General features: G+C 38.4%; 1 protein-coding gene and 1 pseudogene across 1 annotated transcript in view; both read left to right on the top strand.

Annotated features, from left to right (window-relative positions):
• Kcnb2 (potassium voltage-gated channel subfamily B member 2) overlaps positions 1 to 18,557 on the top strand; it is a 413,898-nt gene that overhangs the window by 342,338 nt on the left and 53,003 nt on the right. The window lies entirely within an intron of this gene.
• Positions 1,453 to 4,878, top strand: LOC106025761 (large ribosomal subunit protein uL23-like; annotated as a pseudogene).

An 18,557-nucleotide genomic window follows, 5' to 3' on the forward strand; every position in this document is an offset into this window, starting at 1 on the left:
ACTCCTACAGGGCTTGTCAATGCTGAAAACAACTTGTTCTTTAAGTATTTTAAACATTCCCTCTGCAATCTGGTTTGCACTATTAATTTTACACTATTAAACATGTGTTTCCCAAGCAAAAGTAAGCCAACCCAGCTTGGGCCTGTCAAAATGATAACAAATTTTGAATTAGTAGAATTTTCATTAAATTTTTAAATATTTTAATGGATTTATGATTCCACATCAGATAGTTTTCCAAAATCTTAAGTCAGCTAACACATCTTTTAAAAAAAGAAAGATGGTACTATGATGGAGGGAAAATGAGAGGGAGGGAGGGAAGGGGGAGAGAGAGAGAGAAAGGGAAAGGGAGAGGAGGGAAGGAAAAGGTCATGTCAGTTCCCTACTAGCTTAGCATCCTTTGAGCTGTCATCCCGTAAGAGTCCTCTCCATCATGTTGTCATTAGCGGTCAATGAGCTGAGAGTTAATGTCTGTACACAGAGGGCCTTCTTCATGGGCCTCCAACCACTGAGACGGTGCTAGCCTGCCAGCTTCTGAGTCAGTGTGTACAAAGGGCATCTTTTTCTGCATATGTACCCAAGTGGCAGAGGAGGAAAAAATTCTTATTTCCCAAAACCAAGACTCCAACTTGCTCCATCCATAACTGCACCAGTTGCCTCAATTGATCCCTGATACTGACTCAAATCAATTACTCTTCCTGGAGCAAATGACTTTCGATGACACAGAAGTCATAAAAATGTAGATTGAAGGGTTCGGTATGCCTGTGTCTACCCTGATGGCAGTCCTTTGGTGCTTCTTATTAAGGAAAACAAGTTCAAAGTACGTCTATGAAAACACAAAACTCTCTTGCTCTAAAGTTTAGCATTGTTGTCTCTAGATGTGTCTTTTATTCTGAAAACATTTTCATATCTCTTTTCTGGGTCTTAGAAATAAAATCCAGAGCAAAAAGCCCTCTGTTAATTCTCTAGTCATCACTCTCTTCCTGCTACACAGGAGGTATAAATAATTTATTGAGTTTCCATTAAGGTCAACCAGAGTGTGTATTATGTGCTGCGTGCATGTGGTAGAAGAGGGTGTGCTCTGAGCTAATGATCAAGCATTAAGATAGAAGAAGAGGCTGTTGCATCCTGTGAATGCAGGAGTATCCTGACGTGTAAATTACTGACATGGATATGAAAAATAACACAGAGAAGACAACTGTAATAGGATCCTAAGAAAGCATGTCACATACAACCCTTCCCAGCACTTACTCTTCTTGCCTTGGACAGCTTGATTAACCATCTGATGTTTCCTCAGGAGCATTTGTGAGGGAATACGAATTGCTGCCGGCCAGTTTCTATTAGAACCCTAGTTAATTAAATCCTTCACGAGGGATTCTGTTTACTTTAATGAAATGTGTGTGAGAAGGAATCAGAACCAGCATTAACTACTTATGAAATGTGTGTGTCCTGCCGATGCCTCCAGAGTCTCTAACACAGAACTCACTCCCCAAACCTCCTGCCCTGGCTGAGCACACATCCCTCGTGTCAGCTGGTCTCTTCCCCAACTCCTGGCAAAGACCTTCAGAGTCTCTTCTCAGAATTTCTGCAGCAGGCCCCAGCTCACTGCGGATGACTATTGTAGGCCTCTTTTTCCCTTCATTTCATCCTATGCCAGCTGAATTATAGCCATAAAACAATTCACACAGAACTGGCCTCTGCTGGGACACGTCTGAGGGCCACCTTCATTCCTTCCCCCTGCAGCCAGCGGTTACCCATCTGGGCTCCTGAGGCTTGGGATCATATTCTCTGAGCTGGCACTATAAGCCCCTCTGCTACTATAGAAATACTCTGCCCTAGACATCCCAGGACCCAGGCCTGTACCTCAGTTTCCACTTTTTTGCTCTGCTTTATTGTTCTAAATCTTCTTTCAGAGAGGCTGAAATCTTTCTGAAACTAACATATCTTATTGTGTGGATTTTATGAGAAAATTTACTTATATATAGCTAGCTAGATAGCATAGGGCTCAGCACTTACTGCATAGATAACAATGGTAATCATTATCAAATCACTTACCATATACTCATAATAATTGCTAAGAAATGTTGGTCTTCTCTTTTTAGTTGTTTACATGTAACAGTCATTCATAGAATTTTAAACTATCAATGTTTTTTCTCCTTAAAATCTGTTGAGTTTCAGAATTCGCAAAACACTTTGTTTCTGTATTCCTCTTGTAATAGGATCCTCTTTCACTGCCTGTTACTTATCTGTCTGCCCCTGTGAATCAGCAAAATACTCCCTGGACACCCTAAGAAAACTGCCTCTCACACCCTCTAATGTCACTTTGCCTATGTGGTGCTAAGTATTACTTACAATAATCTATTTGTTTACAGTAATTAGGGGGCACCATCCACCTCTCACCTTTCAGTGTTAGGCCCATGAAGGCACTGGCCATGATGTTAGGTTTGCCACTGGGACTCCAGCACCTGCCACCATACCTGCCACTTTGTGGTTGCTCAACAAATATTTGTTGAATTAATGATGCATTTCAATCCTGTACATATTTACATTCATAAATAAGGACTTCAAAGAGTTATCAGTAATCGAAAAGGCAATAAACATCTGAGTATAATGAGCTTATGGGTTTTGCAAAAACAGTTCACACTGTGAAACCTGTGCTATATTATTACTGGATTATTTCACTTCCCTTCTTGTCCTTCTCAGTCCCACCTAATACTAAGAGCTTTCTCCTGGAAACAAATTTTACTTGCTCCTAAAGTCTGAGCGCTGCACATTCAGTAGATTGTCCTAGAAGGAAAGTTGTTGAAGCAATGCTCAGATGAGAAACTGACCTTTAATTATGATTCATTTCAATTTCAGGTTCAGTTGTCCAATTTAAATTTCTACTCAAATTCTCTGCATAACAAGTGCAATGTGCTTACACAGGACCCCAAAATTAAGAGGTTTCCATCCCAAAAGCACTTGACTTTGAAAGTTTAAAAGCCTAAAATGATTCTCATTGTATTGCTCTGTTTGAATGTATGTTTCAAAAAACAGTGCTTTATAGGATAGACTTTTGACAAGGTAACGTCCGGGGACATCTCATTAGACACATGCAGTGATACTCAGAGAAATAGGTTTGCTTCCTAAAGCAATTACTATCAATACTTTCCACTTATGAATTACTTTTTAAAAGAAAATCAAAGTTCTTTGAAGCGAGTAGGAAGGTAGTGTTTTTTAAACGGGACTCCTATTTAAATTAATTTCCTGTCAAGTTTACTGAAGGTTAAATTGACTTAGCTCAAATGTCATCTTTTCCAGGAAGCCGTCCTAGACATGTGGCATATGGTTTGTGCTTTTTTTGGTGTTCTCACATCATCAATTAGCCAATGGCTTGGAGATAAGTCAATTATTCATTTATAACCCTCTTAATTTCCCTCTGCTTTAGAAATCATTCTATCTACACAAGTAACACCTAATTAATATATCACCAAACACCATATTGTGGTATATACAGCTTGATATGAGAAATCGGGCATCTCCAGATGTGACTGTTTACTTAGTTACAAGATGTTCTTACCTTTGTTCTATGTAATAAGTCCTGTGTTTAGCACATCTTACAACAATGATCCAGAGGTTTCCTTGTGAATAATAACTAGTAGCTCTTATTTAAACTTAACTTGGTTAAATGAGTCTACCCCAGAGCAATGCAGGATGCATTTGTCATTAATCTAATTAAAGAGTGGCACACATTGTTTGCTCTTCCTTACTGGAGTCTTGATAAGATATGCTCCATAAATCCACTCATATTTAAAAAGAAATGGTATGACCCAGCCAGTGGCAGCATCTCTGTCTCAATGTCTTTTATTTTCCTTTGTGTCAAATGAAGATAACAGCACCAAGATCATTTTCTAGATTAGAGGAGGAGACCACTTGCTATGGATAAATCCCAACGTTGCTTAACTATTTTCTTCTTTTTACATTTACCATAGAAGTTGGCATGCAGATTCACAGGAAATAAGTGTTCCAATTCTTTAAAATATTCAACCTTAAAAAACAAATACTGTAAACATGGCAGATACACATGTCATTGGTCAATGAAATAATTGTCTATGTCCTGATGGAGGTTGGTTTTGGTTTTATTCTTGTTTTGTTAATTTAATTACTGCACATTTATGTTTTTCAATTCTGATAAGGACCTTTACTATTTAAAAAGATTCTTTAAAATAAAATAAAAGAGGTCCTTAAAAACATAATTATTATTTTAACTGAACATTTTTAAAAATCCTGCTTTAGATGCCTGAATTACATCCCCAAGAACATATAAAATAGGACAGGTACAGAAAGAAGCTCCTGCCACTCCCAAAGCCAAAGCCCAAAGCAAAAGCTTTGAAGGCCATGCTGAAATGTGTCCACAGCCACAAAAAGAAGATCCGCAGGTCACCCCCCTTCTGCAGGTCCAATGTACTGCTGCTCTGGAGGCAACCCAAAGACCTTAGAGGAGAACCCTGAGGACAAATAAGCTTAACCTGTATGCCATCATCAAGTTCCCCCAACCATGGAGTCAGCACGAAGAAGACAAGACAACACGCTTGTGTGCATTGTGGATGTCAAGGCCAATGAGCATCAGATCAAACAAGCTGTGAAGAAGCTGTGTGACATTGATGTGGCCAAGGTCAGTACCCGGACCAGACCTGATGGAGAAAACAAAGCATATTTTTGATTGGCTTCTATTATTGTGTTTTGGATGTTGCCAGCAAAGCTGAGATCATTTAAACTGAGCCCAGCTGATTAATTCTAAATGCATTTTCTCTTTAAAAAAAAAAAAAGTAAAATGTGGCATTCTGAGTTGATTTGGTTTTTTAAAAAAAATTGCCACTAAAAAGAGAGGAGCCAGGTAGAGTATTAGGATACACATCTGGATGGAAGGCTCCATCCAGGTCCCAGAAAATCAACATGTGTCTCCTTTCCACAGTCTAACATAACCACTACCCATCACTCATCAAACCACTGTTTGTGAGACGGTGTGACTTACTTCTCCCAAAGCCTTCATTTATCCAAATCGAATCAGGACAGTAACCAAAACTGGGGTAGAAGTGCTAGTTGGTGGAAGAGCCTGGGGCCAGCACCCAGGAGGGTGACCTGCACCCCGAAATAGGGCCAGTTTTCTCACAACTACAAAGAGGAGGTGCATCTGGCTCAATAACCAGCTAAGAGAAAAGAATAGAATATGGTTCAGTCAGCTATCTGTGGAAAATGACAGCCATAGTTTAAGTGCACTTAGGAGGCCAGGAGAAATGAGTATAAGGCCAGATACAGGGGTCTGGAGAAAGAAACAAACACAGGAAAAACTTAGACATTTTCAAGACTTTCTATACATTAGGAAGAAGCAAAGGAACATAAGGCTACATAATGACCTTCCTGAGTCTTAGGCACTTTTACCTTTGTGAGTCCCTTCCTTCATTAAAATATTTGCAAACCATATACTTGTTCCAAAGAATATAAACAACTCCTACAACTCAATAACAATGAATAAATAAATAAATTAATTTATTTGGCAAAATAAAAATAGTACTGCAAAGAAGACATACAAACGACCAACAGGTATATGAAAAGGTGCTCACCTCTGTGAGGATGGTCACTATCAAAAAACAAAGATAACAAAGATTAGCAAGGATGTGGAGAAATTGGATCCTTGTACACTTTTGTTTGGAATTTAAATTAAAACAGCCACTATGGAAAATGATTTGGAAGCTTCCAGAATGTTGAAAGTAGAATCACCATATGATCAACCAATCCCATTTTGAAGAATATATCCAAAAGAATTGAAAGCCAGATATCAAAGTGATACTTATCTGTCCATGTTCATTGCAGCATTACTCACAATAGTGAAGAACTGGAAACACCTAAATGTCCATAACCAGGTGACTGGATAAAGAAAATGTGATGCATACAGTTCAGTGTTATTCAGCCTTAAAAAAGAAAAGCCGTGATGTATAATAATATAGATGCAACTGGAGAACATTATGCTAAGTGAAATAAGCCAGTCACAGGGTGGCCAATGGCTGAAGAGACAGGGAAATGAGGGTGATGGTGATGTGTCGTTCACCATCTAAGTGTGACACACCATGTCACACACAATGTCACACACCATGTGTCGTACAGCAATGAATTATTTTAAAAATTATTAAATGTAGAGTTATAGCTACACTGAGGTAATGATGAATACAATCCAGACTGGATTAATTATTGTGTATTAGTTGTTACATTTGTATTTTCTTCTCATTCTAAATGAAGTTAAGATCGTTGAGGAGAACTTAAACATTCTCCTACTACATTTTCATCCTGAAGATTACAGGGCATCCCTAAGGGGAAACAATACATAAATAATAATGTCTCAGACTGCACTTTCACCATCTGTGTATGACCTTGAACAAATTAATGTATCTGAATGTCAGCTTTGCTGTAAGTTGTAGCATTAAGATTTAAATGATACAATGTACACAAAATACTTCGCCTACCACCTGTTTCAAAACACTAAATAATAGCAGGCTTGAGGCATATAAAAAAAGATTTGAAATGGAGTCAAAGAGATGACCTCTAATTCCTTTTTATTTCCTATAGTAGCTGTGTGACCTTGAGCTAAGCATTTAACCTTTCTGAGTCTTGGTTTGATCAGCTGTAATGATACCTACCCTGGCCACCTCAGAAGATTCCTGAAAGGTTCAAATGAGGTTTCAGATATAGAGGAAAGTTTATTGTAGCTAAAAGCATTATATAATAAGAATTATTACTAAACAGATTGAAAATTATGTAGTTATGTCTATAGCTCCTGGCACACTGAAGCTATTCAGTAGAAGTTTATTGAATGAATGAATTAGTGCCTAACAAAGCTCCCAACAGTGAAAATATTAAATTTTTCCTGGGATATTTCATTGTGAAAAATTATTACAAAGGCAGCCCAAGACAAAGACAACAAACAATTCCCGTGAGGATACTACAGCTCATAATTCATAACTCTTTCACAACATCAAAATGTTTAGGTTGCAAGCTTGTGGAAGATATACATTACTTATACTCACCAAATACTTTGAAATTTAGTTTAATTTATCCAGTAGGACTCTTGCTTTTGTTTCCTGTTATAATGTGCCTTCATACCAAAACATTCTTACTTCTGTTATTTCCTTTAAACTCAGTAAGGCTCTCAAATTTAAAAGGACTTATCATACATAAAATTTAAATAAATAAATTGTTCTCTGTGTTACTTTAAATTTGTGTCACTAACCACATATTTAGCAACTGCTTGAGAAATATGATTCGTATTATAGGAGATACAGTAGCTTATTTCCTATTGTAAGAAATATGATAGAAGTGCTTTGCAGTTTGGTAGAGAATTATAACCAAATCTAGGAACTCCTCATAGATGGACCAGTTCTGATCATTTCTCAGCTTTGGAAGGGAATCTCTCAATGTTTAAGAATAGTTCACTCAAATGTAAGGAAATCTCATGCTGGCTTGTCATCACACACAGCCTGTTGTATCACTGAAGCTGTGACCACTTGCCTGTTGCAATGGAAAGTGTCTTTGGAGAATTAGCATGTGGCACACTTTGTGGAAATTTCTCCTTTTGGCAGCATCTAGTATGAACTGGCATCTCAGCAGTGCAGCTGTGATCATAATTGGCTAGAGTTCTCAGCAGAGGGGCACTGACCATCTCTCCCAGGCAAGGAGATCTGTCAGAAGAGTTTCATTCACTCCCACAATTTCCCAGTCTGCCTCTAAACTGCTCATCTGTTTAACTGATTTCTTTGATGCCTCTTCTACAGTTTTCTCCTTTTCCCATCAGTTCTGATGTGGCTCTGTATGTGCAGTGGAAGAGTCCCTAGATAATAGTTTGGATGTTAATTAGTTTTAGTTCTGGGAGAAAAACAGAAGAGAATCTCTAGGCTTCACTTACAAGTTAAGAAAGTTTCTGTGACTTTACTCTTTGTCCCCAAAATAACTCTCTTTAGTCAGTTGTCTCAAGTGATACATGATAGTTAATAACAGCAAGATTCTCTACACAGCAAAGAGGATAGTTTCCGAGGAAGAAAAGCATAAAGTTAGAAATGTGGTCTTTGTCCTTTTCCTAGCCTCCTCTCATAACCATAAACCAAAGCACCTATTAAGAAGTCTTTCTGTCACAAAAATCTTCTAAAAACCTGTCAGCTCATCTACCTAGCACAACTTCTATGTTCCTCTGTGGTGGCCAGCTCCATCTTGAATCTTTTGGAAGAGTGGTATCTCCTCCAGTGGCTCTGCCAATGGATTCCTCATTGAATTCCCAGTATGTCTTGATGCCTGGCGCATAGTGGGATCTAACAAATGTTTATGGTTTGAGTGATTAACATAGGCTCAGCTGTATACTAAAGCAGTAACACCAATGGTTGCCCCAGAACAAAATCATATTTTCTTCCCAGACTTCCAGCCACTTCCATGTCCCACTGTTGCACAACTAAGTGTGTCATTAGTGGCATTTTGCCATCAAAACCCTCTCGCATTAAACTGTAGCCTTGAAAATATCCAGAATATCCCGCCATTAGTATAGTTCTTTCCTCCTAATCTGCAGAGGAGACCATATGTCATGAACATTAAGGCTACTTCATTTATTTAACTAATATGTTATTGTTTATGTCTAGATGTTCCCCCCAGAGCCACATGCCATCATAAGTGAAGCTTTTTTTTTAGAGGAATCTAGATCTGGAGTGTATGACTGATTCATGATACAAAGCTAGTATTAAAGGTCCTAGGATTAATGGTAGGTGATTACAAATCATTCCACTGATTGGTTTGGCACTGCCCTCGTCTTGGCAACATAAATACAATATAACCGATAAAAAGAGGCTAACCTTACCCTCCTTGCTTGCTTTGCTACTTTCCATCTGCCATGAACTGTTTCTGCCCTGCCTGTCTGCCATGCCACCTTGTCTTGGATCAAGTCAGTTGTGGACTGAAACCCCTATAAATTGTATACTATAAATAAATCTTTCCCCCTTTAACATTGGATGTTAGCTATTTTGTCTCAGCAATGAGGAAAAAATAATAAAGACAGAATTGAGTACCATAGAAGTGAGATTGTTGCTGTGACTATACCTGACCATTTATTTGGCTTAGGAACTTTTGAAACTGGATTGTGAGAAGAGTTTGGAAATGATGTCTCGTGGAAAGGTAGAGCTGGAATGCCTTAGGCTATACTTGATAGAGATTCCAGAGTTCAGAATACCAGAAGGCTAACAGAAATCCTGCTTGTAAAGACTAGACTTGGAAGATTTCTTCTGGGAAGAAGGACTCCATTGGTTAGTGAACTCCAGATGATGTGTGTTGTGCCTTGGCAAGAAGTTTGTCTGCATTTTTCTCTTATGCAGAGACTTTGCCTGAGACTGAGATTAAGGGTGGCAGATTAATCTTGCAGAAGAAATTTCAGGGCAGTTTAATGATGACATTGATGAAGCTAGTTAATGAGGACAATTTAATGATGGTGATGCCATGGCTACTCTTGGGGGCTTTTAGCCAAATTTATGTTGAGAATCAAGAGCATAGAACTCATCAAAATAATTCAAAACATTTAGAGTTTTCCCAGAAGAAAACTCTAATAAACTTTAGCCTAAAAAGATGGAACAAAAAAAACTGGTCACTGAAAAAACTAGCAAGAAAATACCAACTATTTTAGAAAAAGGCATCAGAAAAATGGCCTGAGAATATCTCATGAACCAGCAGAACTCCAACCTGTGCAACTTAGAGTTGTAAAGGTGAAGGACTTTGCTTTCGGAAGAGAGCCCCAAAGCACTGTGTTTCAGAATGGTGGTGGCCTGGGAAAGTTTTCCTTGGTATTCGATTTACTGGAACTCAATCCCGATAGCCAAGAGAGAAAGAAGTCTAGCTAATATTCAAGCTGGCAGCAGGCCTTAGCATCATCCACATGCTGCTGGTTTTAGGTGCATATAAAATCCAAGAGTTGTGGTGTCAAGAAGGCTTCTACCCAGATTTCAGAAGAAGGCTTGAGAGGCCAGACAGTGTGTCCCTGAAAAAGCAGCATATGAAGCTGCAGGTGTGAAGCCAAAGGTGCAAAATTAGAGACCTCAAAAGTTTAGAGAAGCCGAATTTAGAGACTGTCTGTAGAAGACTAAAAGAAAGGAGCAGAACTGGTCCCAAAGAGAAGCCATGGGAGATACAACTACCAGAATCAGAACAAGCCAAGCCCTTAGAGTTCAGAACTTGCCACAGATTTCCAGGAATACTGGAAGTGGAATTGTGAAATTTAATTGTTTAACCTGTTATATTTTGATCTTGATTGGTTTTCATTCCTTTCTATTGCCCTGGTTATAACTTTTGGGATAGAAGTAACTTTTTATGCCATTGAATGTTAGAAGTGTTTAACTTTCTTTTCATTTGTACAGAGGCATACAACTAAGAGTTTGCCTTAAATCTCAGAAGCAACTTTAGACTTAGATTTTTCAGCAATGCTGAAACTGTTAAGACATTGGCAATTCTTAGAAATACAATAGATGCCTTTTGCATAAAGGGATGTGCATAAGTCTTTGGGGGCCTAGGGGGGGAATGTAGTCATAGGTAGGGCTTTTTCAGAGGTAGCTTGATCTAGACTATATGACACTGGATTTAATTTATAATTCTAGGGCACTACAAATAAGATTGTGAGTGTTACCCATTCTAAATAGCTTGGATATAAGGGATAGAAAGAGCTGTGATTGTCCCTTACTTTAATTGTGGACTAAAACTGCTACAAAATATGAGCCAAATAAATTTTATCTCCTTTAACTTTGGGTATTTTTTCTTAGCAATGAGAAAAGTAACTAAGACAAATGGGGAAAACATAGAATTATTTGCTCTTGTGCCAGTTGGGGGCTAATCTTTTTATTTAATTTGGTAGGACATCATTCAATTTTTTAAAAATATCTTTACTATACTCTAAAATTACATTGTCTAAACATGATTTTGAAACTTGACTCTGACATATGCCATAACCTTTGATTTTAAAGACAACAACAAAAACCTAACCAAGAGTTTTGACTCTTTCATAATTGGAATAATAGATGCAATGCAACCTACCACAATGGGGTGATCTTAGGTGAGATAAGATATCTGAAAATGTCTGGTTCAAAGCAGCTTTTCAGCAAATGTCCACTGCTACACATAAAGGGGCTCTGCCAGGGCCAAGATGGCCAACATTTAAATAATAACCTGTAGCTACAGATGAGAAGACCACAGCAAGATAGTAGGTATAATGTGGCCTCTGTTTGGGCAGCACCAATGAAGAAGGAGCTGAGGACAAGACCCAAGTTGCTACACAATGAGGTGAAGATGCCTGCTCACAAGCGTCTTTCTGTTGAGAATTAAGGGAAATTCACAGCTTGTGCTATAAGTCACCTGGGATACAGCTAAAATTTGGACAGCTTGCAGCTGGCAGCAAAATCTACCCCCAAAAAACCATTAGCCCATCTCCTTGTGGGTGACCTCAAGTCTCTCCTTTTTTCCCAGAAAAAGCTTTTCCTCAAACTCCTGTTCTCTGATAGCAGATTTGGTGTTGCTGATACTTGTGACAAGTTTGGCATTCCATGAAATAATTGAGGTACAGTGTTTTCCTTATTTCCAGAAAGCACATCAAGAGGCAAGTACAGATTCACCCACCCCTCCTCATTCTGATCCTCAACTTAACAGTGAATTAGAATTTGTTGTTTTGCCAGTTGGTGACAATTCTTTTTCTCTAATGTTTTTTAACTTGCATAGAACATCATTCTAATTTTTAAAAATATCTTTACCGTGATTCAAAATTATTTAAAAATCTGAAGTACGGTAACATTGCCCCAGGGACTGATCAAAATTTTGGAGACATTCCAATATTTTTAACAATATCTTAAATTGCTCCTAGGCTCCATTTTTTTCCCATGGTGAGCACGGGTATGCCAAAGCCTGTCACAGTGGATGTGAGTGGGATTCACTGACTATGGTGTCTTGACTGTCAGTGAGTCAGGTTTCTACCGAGGTTGTATCTAGGGTCTTTTCCTACTTTGCAGAAACAGCAGCTCTGGGAGTGCACTGTTGCCCAGCAATAGCTCAGTGGCTCAGCGCAGACTAATGCATGCAAACAGTAAAGAAAGACATTTGTTCAGTCGCACAACAGCGAGAACCGGCTGTGCAGATGAAATGTTTACATAGCAGGCGAGGCTCTTGCTCGGCTGCCGGAACTGAACATCTGTTGCAGTCCTACCAGGCCCCAAAGGTTCTCATCACCTCCATGTCAGAAACAGGAGGGGGCCAGCCTGACTGTGACACCATCTGTGTGCCAGGGACTCAGGCCAAATGGCCTGGCACTCGAGACTTAATTTCACTCCATCCAGTCTGCACCAAGAAAACTCTTGGAAGAGACTAATAACATTTCTCTGCCTCTCTCTCAGTTACCTAACCCACCACAACATCAAAAGAAACATGCAGCTAATAATTTCTAGCTTCCAGGAGTCCACAGACCCTCTGATCTCATGCTCTGCTCCTCCAGCCTTCAGCTGCTGCAGCTTTGGAAGCCTAGAGAATACTTGTCAGGAAAGATGAAGAGTCAAGGCTCCTTTCAGAGAACGGTGACTGCTGGCACTGTCACCTTTCCTCACAGAGGAACGTACACACAACCTCCCCAACAAGGCCTATATGATGGGTTCTTGCCCTGGTCAAAGAGAGAAGAAGCACATCTGCAGTCTGAAAAAAGGAAACTATGTCTTCTTCCTACATTCCGTTCTCTTTTCCTCATCTCCTTTGCTCCTGCAGGGTGTAGTCCCTGAACAGCGATCCCAGCATCATCTGGGAACTAACTAGCGGTCTCTCGGACCCTTTCTGATACCTGCAGTATCAGAATCCACACTGTAAAGATCCGCAGTCAATCTGTTTGCATGCTAAAGTTTGAAACCCCTAAACCAAGTCTCAAGGAGGAGCGAAAAGAGGATGCTGCTCAAGGAAAAAAGGAATGAAGGTATTCAAGAATCGAGAGATACAAAATCACTACGCAGAAGTTACCTGTTAATATTAGCAATACTGCCCAGAGGTCTGGTTCTGCCTCTGTAGGTGCAGAGAAGAAAAGAACAGGCCTCGTGTTAATAATGGCGCATAGACAATGCAGAGGGAGCATTTCCTCTACCTATCCACCCTTCCGAGCAGTGGGAGGCCCTAGTCCTTAAATTCACTTTCTCCTGCAGCCAGAAATGAGGCAGTAAAAACCAATTGGAACTTCCCTGTCACTCCAAGGCTATTAAATTTTTACAAGATGAAAAGTACTTTTTCCAAAAATAAAACCCAGAGTTATCATTTCAGTAGGCTGGGGAAATGTACAGTTCCTTTTATAACTGTGAATAAGAGCAGTTCTGTAACAATTCTAAATTTCTTATTCTGATTCCACAATCTTCTCTCTCTAACAAGAAAAAGAAAATAGTAATATTATCAGGTGTTATTTAGAGTTTCAGTGCACACTTATGCCCAACAAAACAGTCACCAGATTCCCAAGGCGCTGTTACCACTTCCATGGCAGTTTCTCAGATGTAACAGTGCAGTGTCATGACTGTGATCATCAGTGTTCCCCTATGTAATAAGCTCTTCTATGGGGATAAGAAACTCAATGCCTTCATAGGCTACCCATGGAGGGAAAGCAAGTGAGGGTGTGTGTGAGAGCATATGCAGGAAAGGGACAGTGTGAATCGAGGTCACAGTTCATCTCCAGATGACAACCACGGCTTCTTTAACTCGTTCAGTTATCCTGCTTGGATTTCACAAAGCTGACATTTGTTTTATTCTGATCATGTCAGCTCTCCCACACAAGCTGAATTGTGTGTGTTAATTACCTCTCTGCACTTCAAGTTCCTCAGCATCCGAGCCAGTCGTGAGAATGGTCATGGGACCCCAGCAGCCCATGCTTTCTCTGTTAATCCAAAACATAATTGATGCTCTGCTAGCAGAAATCTTCAAGGACAGGTTTGCTTGGGGTATTTTGTCTTTTGTGTTCTGTTGCTGTGGTTCTGCAGTGTCTTAAGAAATGTTTAAATCACTTATAATGTTTAAAATCCAAAAATTTCACATCTTTGAAAAAGATTCTGGCTTTAAAAAATAAATTCCGGGTTTCTATTTTCCTTTGAATTGGAAAGTCTGACGACACCCTTACTTCTGTGTGACAACAGTTAGCTTAAGTCGAGGCTGCTTCCCTCTTTAGATTGCCTCTCTAGTTCCTGCTGCGCTCTCCACTCCACAAAGTCTTGCGCCTGCACACTCTGTGATCCTGATTATTTATCCACCTGGTCTCAGAAGGCACTTAGGTTTTTGCCCCTTTTTACAATCTGATGTGAAGATCGGTTCCAGTCAGAACTACTCTCCTTGAGTCCAGATGATTGAAAATATGGCTGGAAGAGGGTCCACTTCATTTGGTTTAGCAAACACTAAGATGCTTCTTTGTCTCAGAACATCAGATAAAAATAAGAAGAAATGCCCTGAGAAGAACAGTTAGAAACAACACCTGTGCATTGGTTGTTTAACAGGACGCCAGTGTCAGCCAACATCTACTTGTGTAATTTAGTATTCTCAGTCCTCCTCTAGACCTCTCTCTGCTTCTGGCCACTCCTCAGGAACATTCTGCTTTGTACTGCTCTGATTACCTGCATGTAGTTCCCTTTATGCCTCTGATCTGAGTACAAGGATACTCTCCTCTGGGTGCAGTCCAAATGCCCTTGTTGCCACATTTCACTTTTGTTGTATAAAATCAACTTATCTGCTGCTGTTTCTTTGTTTCCATTTTTATTATGAATTAAGTTAGATTTACAGAAAATAGTCCACCATCTCCTGACTTTATTGAAACCTCACACTTTGCCACATTGCCCGAGATCATTTTTTCCTGAGGAATAAAAGAGTAGATTTGTGGTGAAAGCTCCCTGAGCATCTCACCTCCATCCTATTCTCTTGTCTAAGCTTCTAGGGGTAGCAGCCACCTAAATTATCCTTCTCTTGCATTGCAGCATTTTAAACACACTTTTATATTTAACCATTTGATGAAGGTTCATTGTTAAGTTTTATGCCACTAGAAAATGCATCATGATTGATTTTAGCATTTGCTTTTCTTGATAGGCATATAAATCATGTCTAATTTTTTTACCATTACCAGAAAAACCACAGTAAGTGCTCTGTATCTGTCTCCCTACACATATGTGCACAATTCTCTTTGCAGAACTCATAAGCAGAACTCTGAGGCTGAAGACGGAACTTTTTAACCTTTTTTTAATTGCCAGTTTTTCTCCAAACTAATGTCACCATTACAGTTTCCTCAGAAGCAGTTTATGAAAGCTTCCCTTCTTCATCTTTCCTAGTACATGGTATTGTTAAGGATTCTAATTTGGGTCAAAATCAGAGGGAAATGACATCTTGCCATTGCTTACATTTTTTTCTTTTTCATTACTAATTTCGCTAACCATGGAGATTTCCCATACCATAACTTGGCTATTCACTTATTTTGTTCTTTTTTTTTTTCTCTACTGGGTTATCTTCATTATGTTGATATATAGTTATGCTTTTTTAAATTCTAGTAAAAAATCATTTTAAGTTTGTATGTATTACATATCTTCTCCTTGTGTCTATATGTGTTTATAAGAGATCCTTGTTTTGCAGTTTTGAGTTTCAGTGTTTGCCAGTTAGTTAATATTTTCCTTTATAGCTTATACTTTCTATGTCTTAAGAAATATTTCTCTATGTTGAAGTCATAGATTTACTGTCTTGTGTTACTTCTTCAGAGTTTTCAAGTTTTGCTATGTTCATTTAAATCATTTATCCCTCTTGAATATTCACATGTTAGGAAGTGGGTGTATACTCTTTTCCATCTTTATGGAACACTGTTTTTCCACACTGGTCTGCTTGCCTCTGCCATATATATATGAGTGAGAGAGAGAGAGAGAGAGAGAGAGAGAGAGAGAGAGAGAGAGAGAGTGCTCTTTCTGTGGTCTTCATTCTGTTTTATTGTTCCTTTTTAATCTGTCCCATACTAGTTTCATGTGTTCACTATACAGACCATTAATTTCTGTATTTCAAATCTTGTTAGCTTTTCTTAACCATTTACTATCCTGTGTGACTTCAGATCAGATTGTTATGCACCGTGAGAATCTCTATTGGGATTTTAATTGGAATCACATTGGTGCAGCTTGCTTTGTAATTTCATTTTGAAGTAAATCTTCCATCAATTTAAGTAAGTTTCAATCTGTCTGTAGTTTGGTAAGAATTCTTAATCCTAAATGAGTATTGAATTTTATCACATACTTTTTATGCATCTATTATTAGTCACGTAATTTATAATAACCAGCTGTAACCTGTTTAAAATATTTTTTTTGTTTTTGTTTTGTTGGTTCCAGGACTCAAACTCATGACCTCATGCTTACCAAGGCAGTCGCTGTGCTGATAAGCTGTAACCCCAGCCAACATTTATTTTATTAATGGAGTTTTATATATTAAACTGTGCTTGCATTCCTTGAGTAAATATTCCTTGGGTATACACACTGCTTAACAAACTTACTATCATTAAATTTTATTGACATTCAGTGGTAAGATTGGTCTGTAACTTTCTTATACTTTCCTGCTTACTTTTAGTTATCAGCCAATTAAGTTAAGTAGATTTCTCTTTTCTTTTCTCTAAAATTATTTATGTTTAAAGGAATAATATTTTTCTTGACAATTTCTGATAAATGGTATATAATCCATTCAAGCTCTGTGTATTGAATCAAGAATACCTTTTTGATTACTGATTCAATTTATTTAATGGTTGCTGGAATATTTATACTCTATCTCCTTGAGACATCTTGTTAATTCATTACTTTCTAGAAAATTGTGTGTTTTATTTTCATATTCAATAATATTGGCATAAAGATGTATATCACAATAGATTATAATTCTTAAAAATTTCTACAGCATTGATAGCTATATCCCCTTTGTAATTTCTACATCTTATTACTATTTCTACTTCTCCATTTCCTTCTTCCATCTTTTCTTTCTTTTGCTTTTTTTCATTTATACATCACAAATCTTATCTCTGAATAGTATTTTTTCTTTTATAGCTTTGAAATTATAATTTATTTCCAAGCTGTATTTAGGGTTATATCTAAAAATCCATGATCTTAGTTAGGTAGCATATGCTGTTAGAGTCTCTTCTCGTATTTTAACCTCCTGGTTTCCATACATTCTTTGTTTCTTTTCTTGCAGTACTAGGGATTGAACTAAAGGTTTTCACACTGAGCTGCATTCCAGCCTTTTAAAATTTTTATTTGAAAGAGGGCCTCACTTAGTTACTGAGTTCAAACCTGCAAACTTCATGGCTTGGCCTCTCAGAGTGCTGGAACTACAGAGATCTGCCGCCACAACCAACTGCATAGCGTTTTTCTAATTCTGACTAAAGATACCAATGTTACAACTTTGAGTACAATTAATCCTCTCCCATGCCCAGGAATTCAAAACTATGCTCCTCAAGAAGAGCAAAACCAAAACTTTAGTCTTGCCTGCCTTTATAACCTACAGTTTATCTTTTTCTATGTCAGAAATAATTTTGTTTTCTCACTATTATATACTTAAAGATAATGTTTAGGTCAAAATTATTGAAAGAATAATTTTTTCCTCTATAGCTATTCTTCTGTGTACAGTCTCCTGTGCTTAACTTTTCCGAGAAAGTTCATGAGTCTCTTCAGCATCTCTAAACTAGCCATGAAAGCTCTAACCTGCCTTTCCTTTGCTGTGGTGGGCACTGTTAATCTTGTGCAGCCCATGGCTACTGTTCTATTTTCCTTAAGGTTGTTGTATCTTATTAGTTCACTCGATTTCCCAAATACCACAGAGAACACCAAACAGGAAGAGAAGGACCAAAAAAAACATATCACTTATTTATAGTTCTCTGGTTCTAAACCAAAAGTCCTACCTTAAAATGTTTCTTCTTCTTACATTGACACCATGTCTTTCCTAAGGAGTTAAACGTCAAGTATCTTTCTATCTAGGAAGCATCAGTTCTCACCATCTACTTTTCCCTGGTCAGAAAGATGTATTTTCTCCCAAGCAGGTTCCTTCAGAAAGGGAGCTGAGCTGTCTGGACCCCAGGGTGTGTTTGGCTTTGTCCCCACCTAGTATAGCTCTGGCCCTTAACCCTGGCTTTCCCTGACACTGCTCACAGACAGCCTCAGAAAGTTTCCAGCAATACAGACCCCTTCAGCCAAGCAAAAGAGCAGCAGCTTAAACAGATTATCAGCCATTATGATCACAATGGCAATTGGCACACTGCGAACATTTAGCAAATATTAGACCGTTGCTATCCAGTGGAACTGAAGAGAGACAAAAGCAGAATCAGACAGCTTAACCAAGGTCATATTAAGTAATCACTGAGCCTTAATCTTTAAAAGATAGTACATATCGCTCCAGAGTGACTTATACCAGGAGAATTTGCCCAATTCCAAAAGCATTTCACATCCACATGCCAAGTTTTCTGGGAGAAAGGAGATGCTTTGCTTATGTCTGAGCTCTATTAGTGAAAGATGATC

This window comes from Cavia porcellus, unplaced genomic scaffold, assembly GCF_034190915.1.
Source record: "Cavia porcellus strain 051 isolate PalLab524CR breed Dunkin Hartley unplaced genomic scaffold, mCavPor4.1 scaffold_10, whole genome shotgun sequence".
In the NCBI taxonomy this organism is placed as follows: Eukaryota; Metazoa; Chordata; class Mammalia; order Rodentia; family Caviidae; genus Cavia; species Cavia porcellus.